The sequence below is a fragment of the Gossypium arboreum genome, chromosome 5 (genome assembly GCF_025698485.1).
Source record: "Gossypium arboreum isolate Shixiya-1 chromosome 5, ASM2569848v2, whole genome shotgun sequence".
NCBI lineage: Eukaryota > Viridiplantae > Streptophyta > Magnoliopsida > Malvales > Malvaceae > Gossypium > Gossypium arboreum.
Genome location: NC_069074.1, coordinates 2,467,318 through 2,482,963, shown reverse-complemented (window position 1 = coordinate 2,482,963; position 15,646 = coordinate 2,467,318).

Genomic DNA, 15,646 nt, shown 5'->3' with positions numbered 1-15,646 from the left:
TATATTATAATGATTATTATTATAGTTTTATATTAAAATATTATGATTACTTAATTGATAATATATTATAAATAAATTAAATAGAAGACAATTGTATGGTAATAAAATATACATGTGTAAGAATTGTATTGGTACATTTGTAATTTAAATACTAAATTACTTATAATTTAAGTAAAAGATATTTGTTAATTAAATAATTAAATTATTAAATTATGAGATTTTTGTTTAAGAAACAAATTAAATAATGACAATTGTAATAAAATTATTGGTACAAATGTAAAATTAAATATGTATCCAATTGTAATATTAGTATTTGTTATTAAAATAGATATTTCTTAAATTAATTAAATATAAAATATAACATAAAAGAATTAAAAAACATAACAAAAGAAACAGAGAAGAAACGAAACAGGGGAGAAAGAAGGAGAAAAGAAAGGAAAGAAAGGAAATAGGGGTGTTACAATTGTTGGTATCAGAGCTATCAGGTTTAGCCGATTCTTGGGCTAAATTGGGCTCGAAAGTGAGTTTAGAAATACATGCCACTGTCGAGTCGAAATTGAGTCGGGATTTTTGGATGCTAATGTATTTATTTGATTTTGTTTTATAGATAAAATGTCAGATGAAAAGAATGGATAATTTTGAACAGGAAATGTATACTGGAAGTCGAGAATTAGAAGAAACTGAATCTCCTACACCTAGTGTGAATCCGTTAAATAATCAATCTCCTAACGTAGGGAGAGAAAGAAATACCTCACAAGTGTTAAGAGATATAGTTGATGCATTACAACATATAGTGAGAGCTATACCTGCTACTACATTTGTACCTACTGTCAGACAGGCCCCGATTAAAGAGCTACGAAAATATGGTGCCACAAAATTTCAGGGATTAAAAGGAGCTGATCCATCTGTTGCTGAAAATTGGATAGAAACAACAAAAAGAGTTTTGCAACAATTAGATTGCACCGAGAGAGTCGATATGTCTTTGTATCATCCTTTGTTACAAGGAGAAGCATATCTCGGTGGGAATCGTGGTTAGACATTTGCCGGATGATCAAGTAACCTGGGACTTGTTTCAAAAAGAATTTCAGAAGAAGTATATTGGGGAACTGTACATCGAAGAGAAAAAGAAAGAGTTTTAGTGTTGAAACAGGGAATATGTCAAGATTGGATTATGAGCGAGAGTTCTCTAGATTGAGCGGTATGCTTTAGAATATGTTCCAACCGAGGTGATAGTTGTAAACGATTTCTACGGGGACTACGAGATGAAATCAAGATTCAATTGGTAAGTCTCGAATTCTTGAACTTGTTGATCCGGTCGAGCGAGCAAAATGATAGAACAAGTCTTGGGCTGGATAAAAATCGAAATTGGTAAATCATTTGGGAAACGTATGGGAACTACTAGTTCTAATCCATTACCGAAGAGATTCAAAAATCAAGAAGTGATTGGAAATCTAGTTTTAGTTCGACGAGAGGTGGTAGAAAGAGGTAAGCAGGATGACGGTAACTACTAGCGAGTGTGAGAGGTCCATCTCGAGGTGTAGAAATTCCAATTGTGAGCACTGCGGAAAGAAACACAGAGGAGAATGTTGGAAAGTAACTAGAGGTTGCTTCGGATGTGGTTCTACTGACCATTTTATCGAGATCGTCCGAATACCGATAATGCCGCACTTGTATCGTCACAAAGATCGTATCTCTCGCTAGAGCAGAGGGTCGTAGAGGTAATTCGGCTTCTAGAGGAGGTGCTGGTAGAAGGAGCAGTGATATTGCTACTCAGCAGTCTGAAGCCAGAGTACCAGCTAGAGCTTATGTGGTCAGAAAACGAGAAGAAGGTGATGCTCACGATGTGGTGACAGGTATATTTTTACTGTATTCTGAACCTGTTTATGCTTTGATTGATCCCGGATCTTCACATTCTTATATTAATTTAAAATTAGTCAAATCGGGAAAACTAAAATCTGAAATGTCTAAAGTGTCTATAAAGGTGTCAAGTCCGCTAGGCCAAACTGTGTTAGTGAATCAGGTTTGTCCGAGATGCTCGTTAATTATACAGAATAAAACTTTTCCTGTTGACTTGTTGATCATGCCATTTGGAGATTTTGATATAATATTGGGAATGGATTGGCTATCCGAATATGGAGTAATTTTGACCGTTATAAAAGAAATTTAGTATTCAAAGCAGACGATGGGGATCGGATTGAAGTAGACGATATTTGTACTAGTGGGCTGGCACGTATCATTTCAGCAATGAAGGCTAATAAATTACTGCAGCAGGGTTGTCCAGCATACTTGGCATATGTTATTAATCCTGATTCAGTTGGGAGTTAGTGCAGTCAAATTAGGACTGTACGTGAGTTTCCAGATGTATTTCTCGAAGAATTACCGGGTTTACCGCCAGATAGAGAGGTTGAATTTGCTATTGAGGTGTATCCAAGTACAACACCAATTTCTATACCTCCGTATCGAATGTCACCCACTGAGTTGAAAGAGTTGAAGGTGCAGTTACAAGATTTACTAGATCGTGGATTTATTAGACCAAGCGTTTCACCCTGGGGAGCTCCAGTATTGTTTGTTAAAAAGAAAGATGGTTCTATGCGGTTATGCATTGATTATCGACAGTTGAATAAAGTGACGATCAAGAACCGGTATCCGTTGCCTCGTATAGATGATTTGTTTGATCAGCTTAAGGGAGCTTCAGTATTTTCAAAAATTGATTTGAGATCCGGGTATTATCAGCTGAAGGTGAAGGAAAGTGATGTGTCTAAAACTGCTTTCCGTACTCGTTATGGCCATTATGAATTTTTGGTAATGCCATTTGGATTGACCAATGCCCCAGCTACTTTCATGGATCTGATGATATATTAGTATATTCGAAGACAGAGGCAGAACATGATCAGCATCTTCGAATAGTTCTACAAATTTTACGAGAGAAACAGCTATATGGAAAGCTCAGTAAATGCGGGTTCTGGTTATCAGAAGTGGTATTTCTGGGACATGTAGTATCTGCAGATGGAATCCGAGTTGATCCTAAAAAGATCAAAGCAATTATTCAGTGGAAGACGCCAAAGAATGTATCGGAGGTACGCAGTTTTCTTGGTTTAGCTGGGTATTACAGGAGGTTTGTAAATGGATTCTCGAAGATAGCATTACCAATGACTAAACTACTGCAGAAGAATGTTCCTTTTATTTGGGATGATCGATGTCGAAAAGTTTTGAAACATTGAAGCGAATGTTAACCGAGGCACCGGTTTGACATTGCGAATCGGGTAAAGATTTTGTAGTGTATAGTGATGCTTCTTTGAGTGGTTTGGGTTGTGTATTGATGCAGGATGGGAAGGTAATAGCCTATGCATCTCGTCAATTGAAACCACATGAAAGGAATTATCCCACTCATGATCTTGAGTTAGCAAATGTGATTTTGCATTGAAGATTTGGAGACATTATCTTTATGGTGAAAATGCTACATCTATTGATCATAAGAGTTTGAAGTATCTTCTTTCTCAGAAGGAATTGAATTTGAGACAAAGGCGTTGGATCGAGCTTCTGAAAGATTATGATTGTGTTATAGACTATCATCCGGGAAAAGCTAATGTTGTAGCTGATGCATTAAGCAGAAAAGCTGTAATTGAATTAAGAGCAATGTTTGCACGGCTTAGTATCACTGATGATGGGAGTCTTTTGGCCGAATTAAGAGTAAAACCGGTAATGTTTGATCAGATTAGATCAGCTCAGTTGGAAGATGACAAATTATTGAAGAAAAGAGAGATAGTACAGAATGACACAGCAGAAAATTTTAGTATTGATGATTGTGGATGCTTGAGGTTTCGAAATCGGATTTGTATTCCAAATACTTCTGAGCTTAAAGAGTTGATTCTACGGGAAGCTCATGATAGTTCATTTGCTATGCACCCCGGAGGCACGAAAATGTATCGAGATTTAAGAGAATTATACTGGTGGCCAGAGATGAAAAAAGACATAGTAGAATTTGTAAGTAAATGTTTGACTTGCCAACGAGTAAAGGCAGAACATCAGGTTCCTACTGGATTACTTCAGCCTATTAATATTCCTGAATGGAAATGGGATCGCATTACGATGGATTTTATTACGGGATTACCGTTGTCAGCAAGCAAAAAGAATGCTATTTGGGTGATAGTTGATAGACTTACCAAGTCAGCACATTTTATAGCAGTCAGGACTGATTGGTCGTTGCAGAAGCTTGCAAACGTGTATATTCGAGAAATTGTTAGACTCCATGGCATTCCGATATCAATAATTTCAGATCAAGATCCTCGATTCACATCGAGATTTTGGAGACAGTTACATAAGTCGTTGGGTACTAAACTTAGTTTCGAGATGACTTTTCATCCCCAAACCGATGACGGTCCGAACGGTAATTCGGTACTAGAAGATATGCTTGAGCTTGTATTATTGAGTTTGAAGCGAGGTTGGGAGCGATATTTGCCACTAGCTGAGTTTGTCTATAATAATAGTTTCCAATCTAGTATTCAGATGGCTCCGTATGAAGCGTTATATGGTCGAAAATGTAGATCACCAAGATATGTTGGACTGAGTTGAATAAAAGGAAAGTAATTGGGCCGGAATTGATTCAAGAAACGGAGGAAACAGTTAAGAAGATCAAAGACAGATTAAAGGCTGCTTTCGACAGACAAAAGTCTTATGCCGATTTGAAACATCGAGACATTGAATATTCAGTCAGAGACAAGGTATTTCTTAAGGTTTCTCCTTGGAAAAAAGTTTTGAGATTTGGTCGGAAAGGTAAATTGACCCCACGTTTTATTGGGCCGTATGAAATAGTGGAAAGAATTGGACCAGTTGCATATCGATTGGCTTTACCTTCTGAATTACAAAGGATTCATGATGTTTTTCATGTTTCGATGCTACGGAAATATAGATCAGATCCTTCTCATATAATTTCTACAGAAGATATTGAAGTTCGACCTGATCTATCATACGAAGAAGAGCCAGTTCAAATTTTAGCACGAGAAGTGAAAGAATTAAGAAATAAAAAGGTTCCTTTAGTGAAAGTCCTATGGAGAAATCATAATGTTGAAGAAGCGACTTGGGAACCAGAGGAAACTATGAGAGTACAATATCCTCATCTCTTCTCAGGTAAATTTCGAGGACGAAATTTATTAAGGGGAGAAATGTAATGACACGAAATTCACGGCATAGGAAAAGTGAGTTATAGGGCCTCCGTCTTAGTGAAATAAGTTCAAAAATAATTATTAAAAATATTTATGAGCCTAGTGGTGTGTCTAATTAGGATTTAATTAGGTGAAATTAGCTTAATTTAGAATAATTAGCAAAAAAACTAAATTGAAAAAGGGTAAAAGTTTAATTCTAAAGTAATAGAAAATAAAAGGATCAAAATGGCAATTAAGCCATTTACATAAATTGAGGTGGCATATTGAAATAAAATCAAAGATTTTATTTAGGTTTTATATATATTATAATGATTATTATTATAGTTTTATATTAAATTATTATGATTACTTAATTGATAATATATTATAATAAATTAAATAGAAGATAATTGTATGGTAATAAAATATACATGTGTAAGAATTGTATTGGTACATTTGTAATTTAAATACTAAATTACTTATAATTTAAGTAAAAGATATTTTTAATTAAATAATTAAATTATTAAATTATGAGATTTTTGTTTAAGAAACAAATTAAATAATGACAATTGTAATAAAATTATTGGTACAAATGTAAAATTAAATATGTATCCAATTGTAATACTAGTATTTGTTATTAAAATAGATATTTATTAAATTAATTAAATATAAAATATAACATAAAAGAATTAAAGAAACATAACAAAAGAAACAGAGAAGAAACGAAACAGGGGAGAAAGAAGGAGAAAAGAAAGGAAAGAAAGGAAATAGGGGAAATAGGGATTTTAAAGCTTGGAAGTTTAATAGGTAAGTCAATTTAGCCCTTTTTACTTAATTTTGATGTTTTAAAAGCTTTAGAACAAAGTTTTGATGAAATTAAGTTGTTAGTTTGGAAGTTCTTAGTTTTTTTTTAAACAAAGTTCATGATGAATAAAATGATGAAATAGGGTTTTAATTGAATGAAATTCAAGTTAGAATAGATATAAGGATTGAATTGCAAAGTAAGCTATAAGTTTTGTGTTTTAGGGACTAAATTGAGGAAAATTTGGAATTAAGAAAATATTTTGAAAATTTAATAGTTAAATTTGAGTTTAAATGAAATTTGAATAGGAAAAAGGTGTGAATTGGTGTTATAAATTTGGTTATTAACATTTTACATCAAAACAGTTTTGGGAAGTAGCAATGGTCTGACTTTGAAAATTTACTAAAAATTTTATAAATTGAACTAGAGGATAAAAAAAAAATGGAATTAAAGCTTATTGAGTCTAGTTTCTTATAGTAGAAACAGTATAAGCAATTAATTGATGAATCAAGAGATATTTGAAATTTTGTAATACTGGTTCGGGGTGATTTCGAGATGCCCTGTTTTAACTTTTGAAAATCATTAAAAATTGTAAAAAAATTATTATGGAGTGTAATTTATATATGTGAACTCCTTAATGAATCTAGTTTCAAAATAAACAAACAAGAACCTTATTCGAGTTCTGTACAATGAGATAATTTATTTTTAGTAGAGAGAGGTCAGAACTGTCAAATGAAATAACAGGGGAGTATTTAACGAATAAACTGTATTAAATGGCTAGACCAAAAATTCTGGAAATTTTATGGTTAGAAGATATATGAGTCTAGTTTTAAGGAAAATTTACGGATATTAATTTGGAGTTTCGTAGCTCAAGATATAAATAATTTAGTAACAATGACTTAAGTAGACAGCTTAATGGTGAAATTATATATATACATTAAAAATGGTTAAATTTGCATGTTTAGGCTCATGAATTAAATTGAATCATGTTGTATTCATGATTATAAATTATTATTTTCGTAGCCAACAAAGAACCTGAAGCATCAGCATCGAAAGGAAAGGAGAAAGTCATCGAGGACTAAAACGGGAGAATTACGGTGTGTATTACTATAATTCGAATTTTAATTATTATTGATTGCTGAATTTTTTTTTTTATTGTTATGTATGGTAAGTAAGGCTTGAGGTAAGTATGTGAAATTGATATGAATATTGAGTGGAAATGAAAGTGATGCAAATTGAATCAAATTGAATTGAATAAGTGAAGTATGGAATATGTAATTATTTGAAAAGCGTATTGATTGAAAAATGATTGGTGATTTGAATTGTGAATTGAAAGTGATATAGGATTGAGAAAGTGAATTGAATACCCTATTAACTAGTCGGGCTGAGTCGGATATAGTTGGCATGCCATAGGATTGGAAGTGTTCAGGGATACTTCGACCTCGAGTCGATGAGACACTGGGTGTCACTATATTTCTTCGGATAGATTCGATGAGGTACTGGGTACCAATTTTACTTCGGCTAGGCCGATGTGTCAACTATTACTTTGAACTATCCGATGAGGCACTGGGTGCCATATTGGTGTGTTTGGTTGGATCCGTGTATCCGCCAAAGTTCGAGTTACGTTAATAGGGTGAAAAATTGAAATGTGAATTTGAGGCATTGAAACGAGAAGAATTACGAATTGAAATTGGAATTGTGATAATAAGAGAAAAGTATGAAATGTATATTCATAAGTGATATAAATTTAAGTTTGAGAAAATACATTGATTTATGAATTAGTACATATGACATTAATTGTTAGGTATTTTAATATTTATGTTTTTACTATTGTTGATATAATTTGATTTATAGTAATACCTTGAGTATATCCATACTCAGCGTACAGTTGTTTCCGTCATGCGAGTTAGTAGAAGTCAAGTGTCCCGCTCAACATCCGAATAATCCCGACTCAACACAAATTTGGTGATGTATATTTTCTTTTGGGTAAAAGTGGCATGTACATAGGTGTTGTTTAGTCACTTGAATATGTATATTACTTTGGGTAATGAAGGATGAATTATAAAATTTAGATGGTTAAATGAAATAGTAAGGAAAGTACATGATATTTTGACACATGAACATTAAGTTGTTAAATGAATGAAGTTTTTAATCAATTTTGAATGATGCTATGATAGTTATTAAGTTAAAATTTTGTTAATGATATAAATAATAGTTATATGAATGTGAAATATTGGCGTTGGTTGTTTTGGTTTGAATTTGCAGGAGGTTTAGGTAAAAATAAGCAGAAATGCTGCCGAAATTTTTATAAAAAAAAAAAATTTTGGAATACTCGAACAAGTCCCGTTCTACTTTTAATACGTATTTGAACTTCGAGAGTTCAAGATAGGGACTTAATTATTATATTATACTATGAAAGTTATATTAATTGCAAATTATTCGTAAGTTGTCTGATATATCCGGTAATGCCTCATAACCTCGTTCCGGTAACGGTTTGGGGTTAGGGGGGTGTTACACCCATAACCCATATCCGCCATTGGAACAGGGTTACGGAGCATTACAGGAATAAACAGATCAAATACAAACATTTCATATTATTTAACATTCATGTCAGATATTATTCATAAAGTCCCTTATATGAGCCCTCGAGGCCCAAAACATACATTAGAAACAAGTCGGGACTAAACTGGGTACTTAGAGAAATTTTCATGAAATTTCAAAATTTTCTTAAGTGCAGGGTACACATGCCCGTGTGGTTAGGCCGTGTGGCTCACACGGCCAAGAGACACGCCCGTGTCTTTGGCTATGTGGGCATTTCAAATGGGGCACATGATCGTGTCACAACCTATGTCTGTACCCATGTAACTCTCTGACTTGGGTCATATGGCCAAGTCACACGACCGTGTGCTAAGCCGTGGGTAGGTGCAAGGGTCACACGGCCAAGCCACATGCCCATATGCCAGGTCGTGTGTTCAATTCTGAGCATTCTGTTTTGAAATTTTAAATATGTAAGGGACACACGCCCATGTACTGGGCCGTGTGTCACATACGGCCGAGACACACGCCATTGTCTCTGCCTGTGTGGATAAAATAAGGTCATTTCCAAGCCTTATTTCTCACCTAAACTTGTCTTCCACTTACATTAACACTTAAACACATTCCCAATCCAATATAAAATATTTGAATCAAGCCATATTCATGCGTTAACATAACATATTACCACACACAACCAATGTGCTCTTAGGCACCTCAAACGACAATTTATTATCATATCTACTTAGTGTTCATATTTACCTAAATAACCAAATGCATATATGCATAATCAAGCTCAATACTTCTAACATGATAAATCCACTTATATATATATATATCAAAACATATCAAACATAAACCATACAAATGGCTATTATCAATCAAACATTTACATGTCAACATTTTGGTTAATTAACTTATACATGCCATTATAACCAAAATGAGTTTACTATTTATACCAAAATGAGCCGAGGGATAGTGTGATGATGCTCCGACCAACCTCCGACCTTTATGTGTAACAACCCCTACCCGTATCTGTCGCTGGAATAGAGTACGAGGCATTACCGAGAAGCACGAAACACTTATAGATAATTTAAATACATTTTCATAACAACTTGTCTCGATTTCATACTATTTCGTATTTAAGCTTTATTCACTAAAGTCTTTGAAATATCATCTTTATGCAAATAACACACATGAGGTACATAATTCTATAGTTATAAATGAACACATTTATCAAACATATTCCATGTTTTTATATATATATCATAGTCTCAAATTTACATGTATCAATTACCATCACTTCCTCGTATTTTAGACAAATACGTGTAACAATTCATAAATATGCAATTCACTAACTCTTCCTGCCAATCACTATTTAAATTGCCAAATCACTTATTGAGCCCAATTTCAATGTACACTAAAATCTATCATATAAATTTGGATGTACGTATTCATCAATAAATTCCATATACAGATATCATCATCTCTTATTTCCACATACATTTACTTTCCACATTCATGAATTCAAATAGCATATACAAGACATACCAATGTATTTCAGGTACGTTTTCATGATATTTCATTTCGAACTCAGATTATTTCATACTAGAAGTTTTCTCATTAACTCATTTGGAATACCAATTCATACGGATAATACACTCAAGGCGTAGAAATATATAATCACAAATGAACTCATTCATCAATCGGGTTTTATGCTCATGTCTCATCAACTCGTATTTCCTTATGTCACATAATTCCATGTAATACTTACCAAACTTTTTCAAATTAGTGAACATCTTACGAATTGGTGCACTTAGGTATGCCTTTGAATTTCACAGACAATCATCGATGCCATAGCATAGCTATGGTCTTTTCACTAGAATGCCATAACTCAGCTATGGTCTTACATTTTATACACATATCACACCGATGTCTTATCCCAGATATGGTCTTACACAGAAATCACTTGTCACTTGTAGCCGAAGCTATCACTATTCACTGATCAGGTAGCCGGAGCTACCATTTTTCACTAATCAAGTAGCCGATGATCAGGTAGCCGAAGCTACCACTTTTCATTGATCAGGTAGCCGAAGCTACCACTTTTTACTTGCCATTTGTCCTTGATCAGATAAGTGTAGTTGAAGCTATCACTTATCACTTTCATTTGTCCTTGATCAGATAAGTGTAGCCGAAGCTATCACTTATCACTTTCACTTATCCTTGATCAAATAAGTGTAGCCGAAGCTATCACTTATCACTTTCATTTGTCCTTGATCAGATAAGTGTAGCCGAAGCTATCACTTATCACTTTCACTTGTCATTGATCAGATAAGTGTAGCCGAAGCTATCACTTATCACTTGTTGCCATGGTCCAACCATGGTCTTTTCCTTCAATTCATCTTGTCACTGAATTGTAATGCTCAATTTGATCATTTATTCAATTTTCATGTTTTTACATTATTCGCGATTTTATCATCAATACATATAAAATAACACATCATGAAATTCATAAAATTAACAAATGGTCACTAAAATTTAGTTATACAAACTCACAAGTACGATTTTTGTATTATAACGATATTCATAATTTCATAATAAATATTCCAAATAAAACATTATATCATTTCTAATTCAACATTTATCGATTATAATCGGGCATGTGATCAAGTCATTCATATATATATATTTACTTTTCCTCCTTCTCCTCTCCATCCACATCCTTAGTATAAATAACACACTTGTAAGTAACATCATCCATAATTTTCACTATTTACTTATGTGAATATTCAAGCTGTCCATCCGTGTCATAGTCACTAAATCATTTTTATCTTGAGCTACAGAACTCGAAATTAAGATCCATAAATTTTCCCAGAAATTAGACTCATATGTTTTCTTGCCATAAAAATTTCATAATTTTTGGTTGGGCCAATTAATACATTTATTCATTGAAGTCTCCCCTGTTCTGCTGTCTAACAGTTCCGACCCTTCTTCACTAAAAATTAATTATCTTCTCGTACAGAATTCGAATGATGTCCTCGTTTGTTTCTCTTGAAAATAGACTCATTTAGGATTCTAAACATATAAATTTAAGCCCCTAATTGTTTTTATCCAATTTTTTATGATTTTTCAAATTCAGAATAGGGGAACCCAAAATCATTCTGACCTTGTCTCACAAAATTTATCATATCTCATGATTTACAATTCCATTGCTTACATAATTTGTTCTATAAGAAACTAGACTCAATAAGCTTTAATTTCATATTTTATTAATCCTCTAATTCCATTTCTAAAATTTTTGGTGATTTTTAAAAGTTAGACTACTGCTACTGTCCAAAACAGTTTTAGTGCAAAGTGTTGATTTCCATTTTTCCCCAAATTTCACAATTCATACAATTCAGTCCTTACTCAATTAACCCCTCAATTAAGATAATTTTATCAATTAATACTTTTCCTAGACATTTGAAGTTATTTCATAACTATTGAAATTCAGAATTTCCACATGAAACTTTAACTTCAAACTCTTTTACAATTAGGTCCTAAACATTCACTTTCTATTCAATTCTTTCAATAAAATCAGCATATAAACAATTTAAAGCTCTAATTCCATGCCAAATCATCATATAGTTCCAGCACATATTCATAGCAACTTTCAATTTCTTTCATAGAATTAAAAACTAATGAATTCAACAAGTGGACCTAGTTGTAAAAGTCACAAAAACACAAAAATTTCAAGAAATAATCAAGAATTGAACTTACTTGAAGTAAAAATATGAAAAACCAGCTTGAAGGAACTCTTACATGGTGTTTTTTCTGATGAGAATGCAGAAAAATAAAGAGAAATCTAGATAATTCCACTTTAGTCCTAGCTTTATTAAGTAAATTTTGTAATTTTCCAATTTTTCCCTTAATTCTCCTTATTTTCTTGATGATTTCATGCCTTGCCGTCCAGCCCAAAGAGACCTTGGGTCTATTTGCCTTTTAAACCCTCTTTCTTTTATCATTTAAGCTATTTAATCATTTCTCACAATTTTGCATTTGATACAATTTAGTCCTTTTTGTTCAATTAACTATCAGAACTTTAAAATTTCTTGACGAAACTTTAATACTAACTTATTAACGCTCCATAAATATTTATAAAAATATTTATGGCTCGATTTAAAATTCTCGAGGTCTTAATACCTCGTTTTTCGATTCTAATTATTTTAATATTTATTTTTAGTACGCTATTCACTATTTTAAATTTTTTTTCCTAACTTCACATTTAACTTATACTCACTAAATTAATAATATTTCCTACTCATTTGTCGGATTTAGTGATCTCAAATCACTGTTCTGACACCACTGAAAATTAGGCTGTTACATTATGAGCTTCCGAGTATTATAAAACAGGAAAAATAAATGCTTAGTAAGTCCGTATAACATGGAATTTAACTTACCATTTAATCACATTAAAGGTAAGCACACAAAACATATTCCAAACAACTTGACCAAAAGCCTAAACACATATCCTTGTCAACATGTTAGTCATGTATTTCATAGAAATATCAATAGACATTTATGAACTCATAACAATACAATTGCCATATATATACTTTTCATATCATGGATTCATATAACAGGTACCAACCATTTCCATGTATTTCAGATATATTCAGTAATAATCCATTCCGAATCCATATTATCTCATATCAAAACTTTACCCATTGAACCATTTAAAATTTCGATGGATACAAGAGTAGTACACACAAAGTGTACAAAACTGTAATCCGTCTATTCATATTTGGGAATTCTCACATGAGTACTTAAACGGGGAGCTTTCTCTCGAGTCATATAACGGGAAGCTTATCCGGGCTATATAACGGGAAGCTCATAAGAGCCATAATCAGGAAGCTCATACGAGCCAATAACGGGTAGCTCCGAAGAGCTATTATTCAGGAAGTTTTGGATAGTCATGTATTGGGAAATTCAAACGAGCCATATCAGGAAGCTCACAAAGAGCTTTTAATCGGGAAGCCTACGAAAAGCCATATAGTGATACGCTCATAAGAGCTGCGATGTGCCCACAACACATGCAGGATCACGACCGATCGGGATGCTCCGAAGAGTTATTAACGGGAAGCTTGAAATAACCATATAACAAGAAGCTCGAAAGGGCTAATAACGAGACGTTCTTTCGAGCTGTGGTGTCACTACACGATAATCACGAGTGTCGAAAAGTGCATTTCTGAGACTTCATTACCGTAAATCAACTCGTAAATATTTTATTAGGTTTTGGTTAAGAGAATTTGCTTGAATTAAGAGTAATAGAGTAAAAGTTGAATTATATATTAAAGAAAAAATAAAAAGGACCAAAGAAGCAATTATGTCATTGGCATTAAATAAAGTGCATAAGATAGATATTTATAAAATTAAAGTTAAAAATATATATTACTTAATATTTAAGTAAATATATAATATAGCAATAAAGTAAATATAAACAATAAAAGAAACAAAAAGAAAGACAGAAAGGGAAAGAAGGAAGGAGAAGCTAGGGATTTCAATTGTTCAAAGTTCAATTGGTTAATTAATTTAGTCCATTTTCTTGTAATTTTTATATTTTTGGAATATCGGTATTAAATACTACCCTACCAATGTCAAAATTTTAGAAATTATTGAGTTTTAAGTGTTGTCTATGTTGAATAATTTTAGTATTAGGGATTAAATTGATAGATTTTAAGTTAGAAATGAAAAAGGATTGAATTGTATGTAAATTTTGAGTAATAGGGACTAAATTGTAAAAATTTGAAATTTAGGGATTTAAATGAAATTAGGGAGTTAAATTTAGTTTAAAGTGGAATTTGCATGAAAATAAGGAATTAAATGTGAAGAATAAAAATTAGTCTCGGTTTAAGGACTAAATAGAAATTTAGGCAAATATGGAGTTAAAATTTAAAATATTAAATATAAGATTGAATTGCGTAGTATTGATGAATTTTAATTGTTTTAATTCTGTAGCTAACGTGTTATCGGAATCTTCGACTAAAATGGGAAAAGATAAAGTCGACGAGGAATAGCTTGAAATTTTCGGTTCATATTTCTATAATCTGAAACTAGTTATTAATTGTTGTAATTTTTATTGAATGTATATGGTAAGTGTTGAGGAAAGTAATTGATATTTTGATAATTGATTGAATGAATTGAATTGGTAGATATATATATATTGAATGGATTATTTTTTTAATTGAAATGATTATATGTGTAATTATGTGATTATATGAAAAATCAGTATTGGATATTGATTATATCTAAAATGCGAAATTAAACCCTATTAACTGTATCGAGTTAAGTCAGATATAAATGGCATGCCATAGCATTGGAAGAGTTCAGGGATTTCTTCGACTTTGAGTCGATGAGACACTGGGTGTCAATTTACTACTTCGGATTAATTTGATGAGGCACTGGGTGCCAATTTACTTCATTTTAGCCGATGAGACACTAGGTGTCAATTTATTTCTTCGAATTATCCGTTGAGGTACTGGGTACCAAACTGGTGTCTTTGGTTGGATCCGTGTATTCGTCAGAGTTCGAGTCGTGTTAATAGGGGTAAATGAATAATAAATTTATATATTTGGTATTGAAATGGAATGTTATGATAAATGGAAGTGAAATAGTGAATTGAAAATAGATTATGCAATATGTTCCAAATACATGTAATATATGAGTTATATACTCATGAGTTGAATGTGGAATGGATAATGCAAATGTATAATGAAATGTGAAATAAATTGTGAAAAACTATCTATATAGCAAGTATGAGAATTGAGATATTGTGAAACAAATGGAATATGATATGATTGTTATAGTATTTTAATATTAATAAGTGTTTATATTTCAAATGTGAAACTGTAATTTCTTGTTTTTAATTATTCGGAGTATAGAAATACCACTGAGTTTTACTCAGCGTACGGTTTTGTTTTCCGTGCACAGGTTAGGTACTTAATTTTGATCGTCAATTCAGCATCCAATAACGATCCCGAACTCAAACGTGGTAATGTTTATCTTTTTGAAATATGTCGGCATGTACCTAGTGTAATGACCTGAAATTCACGGGCACCGGAAAAGTGAGTTATAGGGCCTCCGTCTTAGTGAAATAAGTTCGAAAATAATTATTAAAAATATTTATGAGCCT